Here is a 7137-nt window from a genome sequence, read left to right as displayed (position 1 = left end):
CACCTGGGACCTGTCCAGCCAGAGCACATCTGTTGCAGGAGGAGGAGCCAGCACCATATCTGTGCTGGAGATACTTCCCTTCCCGCCTACAGTCAGACCAACTGGGACATACCTGACCAAAGTACATCTGTAGGAGTCAAAGGGGCCAGCACCCTCCTGTGCTTGGAGATCTTCCTGTTCTCACCTACAGTCAGAGCACCTGGGTCCCACGTGTCCAGCACACTTGTGTTTTCCAGTGGGAGAGCCCAACACCAAAACTATGTTTGGAGAGTCTTTTCTTCCTGAATATTGTCAGGGGACTCGGGACTCACCTGGCCAGAGCAAACGCGTTACTATTGGAGAAACTGCACCACTAGAAGAAATGCATGCCAAGAGATACTTCTGTTCCTTCCTTCCATCAGACACCTAGTGCCCGCTTGTGCTGTTTGAGGGGCTAGCATCATACTTGTGATTGGAGATACTCCTGTCAGAGCACCTGAGGCACACAGTCTAGAGCACAGGTGATACGGTGGGAAGAGGCAGCCCCACACCTGTGCCACAGGACACTTCTGTTCCCACCATCATTCAGGGCATCTGGGGTGTTCACAGTCAGAGCACACTTGTTGCAGTCTCACAGGACATCATCATACACTTCTAGGAAGACATTTCTCTCATTCACTCAGAATACCTTGGCCCTACCTAGACAGACTACTAGCCCCTTTGATTTGGAGCAGTGAACACTACTGAGGAAATACCTAAGCTTCAGCACTTTTGCTCCCATATTTCACAGAAAATGTTCCTCTGACACGGGCACATTAGCAGCAGTTTCACCCTGGGACACCCTTGTCACCTGCCCAGGGTTTCTTTGGAGACAGAAGTGTTGGATCACCAACCCACTCACTTTCTTCTAGTGAAAGAAAAAATATCTCAGCAACAGTAAAGCAAGAGCTGTCTAGAAATGGTGGGTGACCACTAATTGCTACGATGGGTCTTGCTCCACTGGGAAGAGGCTTAGCCCCTTCTCGTTACATCAAACAAACTTAACATGCCCAGTATCATCCCAGAGCAAGTGGAGGTCCAACCCCTCAGGGTATTTGTGTGTGTGTCAAAGGGTATAGTTTCAGATGAGGCTGGTAAGAAGTCAACATCTTGGCCTCGAGAAGTTCCACTGTGGAAAGAAGAAAAAGATGGTTAAGTATCCTCCATGCCGTACCTGGCCTCAGCTGTTAGTCTGGTAGACCCAAGCTGTAGACCAGTTTTTCTCTAGTCTTAGACTGGCAGAAACCCCTGCTACCTACAGTTGCCCCCTTTTGTCTTTCCCACTTGCCTCAATGGGCCCTTTTCTTTCCCAGATTATATATACACATGGATGCGTGTGTGTGTTGTGTGCATACGGCCATGTTCTTGCTCATTGATCCTCTCTGCTCATGCGTCTTTTCTCTTTTATTCAACTGTGGAGGAAGAATTAACTTATATGAGTGGTAATGTGTTGAGGCAGACTTAACTTTTCAAAGTTCTGGAGTTCAGCAAATAGAATGCGGCATAGCCACACTTTATAAGTGTACACACTGACATCTGAAGTATCTGTGTTTTCAATGTAAAGAACAGCAACCCCTGAGGAAGTGAGGTTCAGGAGAGGGAGATATAGGTGATTCTTTGCCTCTTTTCTCTGTGCTTCTCTCCCGTCACTATGACATTGCTGTGGGTCAAATCACTTCTGATGTGTGTTAGGAAAATATACTTGACAATTTTGGTCTATTAAAAAATAATCAAATGTCTCATTTGTGTCTTTCTCTTTCATTTAGACTTAGGAAAATCATTGCTACACATTCACACCACGATTGGAGAGGACTGGCCTGGCATCCGGGCTCCTGGGCTTAGAAGAGCAAAGAAAGAAAAGGCTCATGGACGCTATGTAATTATTGGGAGTTTTAAGTCTAAGATGTCACATATTATATAGAAGTGTTTTCATACTCCATAAAACATCAGAAAAGATTCTCTTTTCAAGGAAATACCTACATAAGACCTATTTGGAAAAGTAATTGGTTTGGTTCTACTCTAAAATCCTAAAATAGCAAATCAAAATACAATTTCACAGGTCTGGCCAACTGTAGAGTCCTGCTGTGTCTCCACTAGATTTAATTTCTGAAAATACAATCTATTCTAACACAATTCACAATCCAGGAGAAGCATCTGAAGCTGGCAGAAAAGAAAAAATACAAGCATGTCATTTTGAATTTCAAATTAAAACAATGAGATGCCACCACACACCTAACAGAAGGGTAAAGTCCAAAATAAAACACTGATCACACCAAGTGCTGGCAAAGAACAACAGGAACTCTCTTTCATTGCTATCGGGAATGCAAAATAGTACATCCACTTTAGGAGACACTTTGGCAGTTTCTTACAAAACTAAACATACTTTTACCATATAATCCAGCAATTGTGCTCATTGGTATTTAGTGAAATGAATTGAAACTTATTGTTCACACAGAAACCTACAAGCAGATGTTTGTAGCAACTTTATTCATAATTGTCAAAACTTGGATGCAACCAAAATGCCCTTCAATAAATGAATGAATAAGAAAACTGTGGTCCCCATGTAATGAAATATTATTCAGCATTAAAAAAAAATGAGCGATCAAGCCATGAAAAGACATGGATGAAACTTAAATGCATATTACTAAATGGAAGATGCCAATCTGAAATGGCTACATATAGTATGATTCCAACTATATGACATTCTGGAACAGGAAAAACTATGGAGACAGTAAAAAAGATCAGTGGGTGTCAGGGGTTAGGAGAGCAGTGGTGGGGGATGGGGGATGAAAAGGCAGAGCAAAGAGGATTTTCAGGGCACTGAAACTATTTTATATGATACTATAATGGTGGGATACATGTCATTATATGTACGTCAAAACTCAAAGAATTTATGACACTGAGTGAACCCTAATGTAAACTATAGCCTTTAGGTGATAATCATGTATCAGTGCAGGTTTATTGATTGTAATATGTACGGGGCCAAAGAGCCCGGTCATAGCCTGCCCAGGGTCATGAAGCCCTGCCAATAGCCCTCTGGCACTAAAGATATAAATGCTGTGACCTTTCCGCTCTTTTCTCCTTCTTACTGCTTGCACAGCCCTAGGCGTAGATCACCACTGCATTACTTTAGATAGGTGAGAAATGTTCTGTTTCCAGAACGATTTGCCCTGTGGTTTTTCCCAGAAAACATCTGCATACTTTCTTATCTGCTGATTCCCTCCTGCTGGCTATATAAGCTGTGACCTTCTGGCTAATAAATGAGACTTGATCAGAATACTTGGCTAATAAAATATAAATGCTGTGACCTTTCCGCTCTTTTCTCCTTCTTACTGCTTGCACAGCCCTAGGCGTAGATCACCACTGCATTACTTTAGATAGGTGAGAAATGTTCTGTTTCCAGAACGATTTGCCCTGTGGTTTTTCCCAGAAAACATCTGCATACTTTCTTATCTGCTGATTCCCTCCTGCTGGCTATATAAGCTGTGACCTTCTGGCTAATAAATGAGACTTGATCAGAATACTGTCTTGTCTCCATTTCTCTTGTCTCTTGTCCCATCCAATTCCCACTCCTCACTCCAGGGTCCGCGTTGCTGTTCCTGTGGGTCAGGACAGTAACAAATGTACCACTCTGGTGCAGGATATTGATAGTGAGGGAGGCTATGCATATGTGGGGTCAAGGTAAATATGGGAACTCTCTGCACTTTCTGGTCTATTTTGCTGTGAACCTAAAACGGCTCTAAAAAATAAAGTCTATTTAAAAAAAATAAAATTAAGATAACGATCCAATATATAATAGCTTGAAAAATAAATGAAATACTCAGGAATAAATTTAACAAAAAAAATGCAAAACTTACACTCTGAGAAATACAAAATATTGTTGAAATAAGTTAAAGAAAACATAAATAAATGAAAAAATACTCTATGTTCATGGATTAGAAGATTTAACATTTTTAAGATAGCAATACCCTTCAAATTCATCTACAGATTTAATGCAATCCCTATTAGAATCCCTGATGATTACTTTGTAGTAAGTGATAAGCTAATTCTAAAATTCATAGAGAATTGCAAAGGACCCAGAATAGCCAAAGCAATCATGGAAAGAAAAAGAAAGTAAGAGGGCTCACATTTCTCAATTTCAAAACTCAGTTGCAAAGCAGTAAAAATCAATACATTATGGTACTGGAACAAGTATAGAGCTATATAGATCAATGAAGTAGATTGGAGAGTACAGAAATAAACCCATACATCTACAGTCAACTGATTTTTGTCAAGAGTGCCAAAACAGTTCAATGAGGAAGAAATAGTCTTTTCAATAAATGGTGTTTTGACAACTGGATAAGCAAAAGAATGAAGTTGGGCTAATACCTCACACCATATAGAAAAAGTAATTTGAAATGGATCAAATACCTTAATGTAAGTGCTAAATTATAAAACCTGTAGAAGAAAACAGAGAAGTAAATCATCCTGACCCAGATTTGTCAATGAATTTTTAGATATGACACCAAAAGAACAAAGAATAAAGGAAAAAATAGATAAATAGGATTTTATCAAAATTTAAAACTCTGTTCTTCAAAAGACACCATTAAGAAAATGAAAAGACAATCCACAGAAAGATATAAAATGTTTGCAATTATATATCTCATAAAGAACTCTTTCCTAGAATATATACTACAAACCCTTATAATTCAATAATAAAAAGACAAATAGCCCAATTTATTATTATTATTTATTTATTTATTTACTTATTGACCAGTAAGGGGATCACAACCCTTGGCTTGGTGTTGTCTGCACCACGCTCAGCCGGTGAGCGCACCAGCCATCCCTATATAGGATCCGAACCCAGGGAATCAGCGCCATCAGCACCGCACCCTCCTGAGTGAGCCACGGGGCCGGACCAAAATAGCCCAATTTAAAAATGGGAAAAGGATCTGAATAAACATTTCTCTAAAGAAAATATACAAATGGCCAATAAGCACATGAAAAGATGCTTCACAGAATTAGTCATCAAGGAAATGCAAATCAAAACCACAATGATATACCACTTTACACCTAATAAGATGGCTAGAATAAAAAAGTCATACAATAATGACTTTTGGCATGGATGTGGAGAAATTAGGAATGTAAAATGGTACAGCTGCTTTGGAAACAGTCTGGTAGTCCTTTAAATGATTACAGATAGTTACCAAATGGGTCATTAATTCTACTCCTAGGTATATTCCCAAGAGAAATAAAACCATATTTCCACACAAAATCTTATTCGTAAATGTTTATAGCAGAATTATTTATAATATCCAAAAGTTGAAAACAACCCTAATGTCCATCAGTAGAGGAATGGATAAACAAAATAGGGTATACCCATACAAGGGAATATCTTTCAGCCAAAACAGAATGAAATACTTATATATACTTCAAAATGGGGCAACACTGAAAACATTATATTAATTGAAAGAGGCCAATCACAAAAGACCATGTTATATGATCCTATTCATATGAAAGCCCATGATATGGAAATATGTAGATACAGAAAGTAAAATGGCTTCTTAGGGCTGGGGATGGTGTGGGAAACATTGGGGTGATAGCTGAAGGGTATGGCAATGGTGTTTCTTTTTGATGTGATAAAAATGTTCTAAAATGGGACGTGATGATGCCTCCACATATCTGTGAATATACTAAAAACCGTGGAATCAAACATATTAAATGGGTAAATTGTATGGTATGTAAATTATATCTCAATAAAGATATTACAAAAATAGAGTGATGTCAGTAGGATAGCAAAATAAGAAGGTCCAGGCTCTTGTTCCCCAGTAGAAACACTAAATAAATGAGAAATTGATTTAAATAACTTCATAAGAGGTCTGGAAATCAGTTAAAGATCTATAGCGACCAATGGCATGCTCAATCAAGAAAAATCCACATTCAAAATGGTAGGAAATGTGGCTTTTTAACTCACCACAGCCCCACCCCTTCCCTAGCATGGTTGCCACATGGTTTGGGGGAGTCATTGGTTGAGTCCCCAATCCCATTTTAAAAAGCAGACAGAACAGAGTGGACTGAATTTGCATCTTTCTAATCTGTCCATGGGATGCCTGAGGGATTGATCTCTGTTTCTAACTTGAAGCTCAGATGGCCAAAAGTGGCTTAGATCTCATGCTAGAAAAAGCCACAAGAAGAAGCAGGCATGGCAGTTGAAAATTGTGAGGAGAGAACAGTTCCTCAATGCTGGGGGCAAATTTACAGGCAGAGCAATACAATAGAACAGCTAAGGTCCTAGAAGAAGCAGGGGTGAGGCCCTCAGGGAAATTAAGACATTTAAAAGCAGTCAAGTATACCAGGGAATTGGGGAAAAAACACACATACAGGCCCATGGAAGATTCATACCCAGAAAAGGTTTGATAAAAACTTGAGCCTTCGCACTGGGCTAATAATAAGCAAAGGTCTCCCCCATCTCAGATCCAGTCTGCAAAGACTTGGAGAGGTGGATGTTTTTTCAAATGTGAATTTGAAGATATGCCATTTGAAATGATCAAGTCTGAGGAGGGAAAGAAAGAAAGATGAAAAAACATAAAGCCTAAGGTGTTTAATGTACCTCATTAGAGAAAGCAATGTACACATTATGGAGGTTCCTTGTGGAATATACTAAAAAGCATATGTACTTCACAGGGCCTGGTTTTCCAAAGCCTTGCAGTTTCAAATATTGATCTTGCAAGGATAGGAAATTTTCCTCAGGCTACAAGTCTCTGGTGTGAGATAAAGAATTGTGGCACAGCAGGATGCTGGCTCAAAGACAAACTAGTTGCTGATTGTTATGTAAAGATACTGAGAGGTTGCTGTAAGAAGGAATGTTTGCTAGATCAAGCTTTTGTTGATAAGATCACTTAATTGTCTACTGGAATGTCATCTGGCTTGTTTCATTGAAAGTTACCAGCCTATGGCCGGCCCGGTGGCGCACTGCGCTAGTGCGCCGCTTGGGAAGCGCGGAGGCGCTCCCGCCGAGGGTTCGGATCCCACATACAGACTGGTTCCCGCTCAGCCGCTCACTGGCTGAGCGAGGCGCGGGGGCAACGCCCAGGGTTGCGATCCCGTTGCCGGTTCCCGGCCCGGTACGGGCGCCACCCT

Source organism: Galeopterus variegatus, unplaced genomic scaffold, assembly GCF_000696425.1.
Source record: "Galeopterus variegatus unplaced genomic scaffold, G_variegatus-3.0.2 Scaffold3272, whole genome shotgun sequence".
Classification (NCBI taxonomy): Eukaryota; Metazoa; Chordata; class Mammalia; order Dermoptera; family Cynocephalidae; genus Galeopterus; species Galeopterus variegatus.
Note: the sequence above shows the minus strand (reverse complement) of the source record.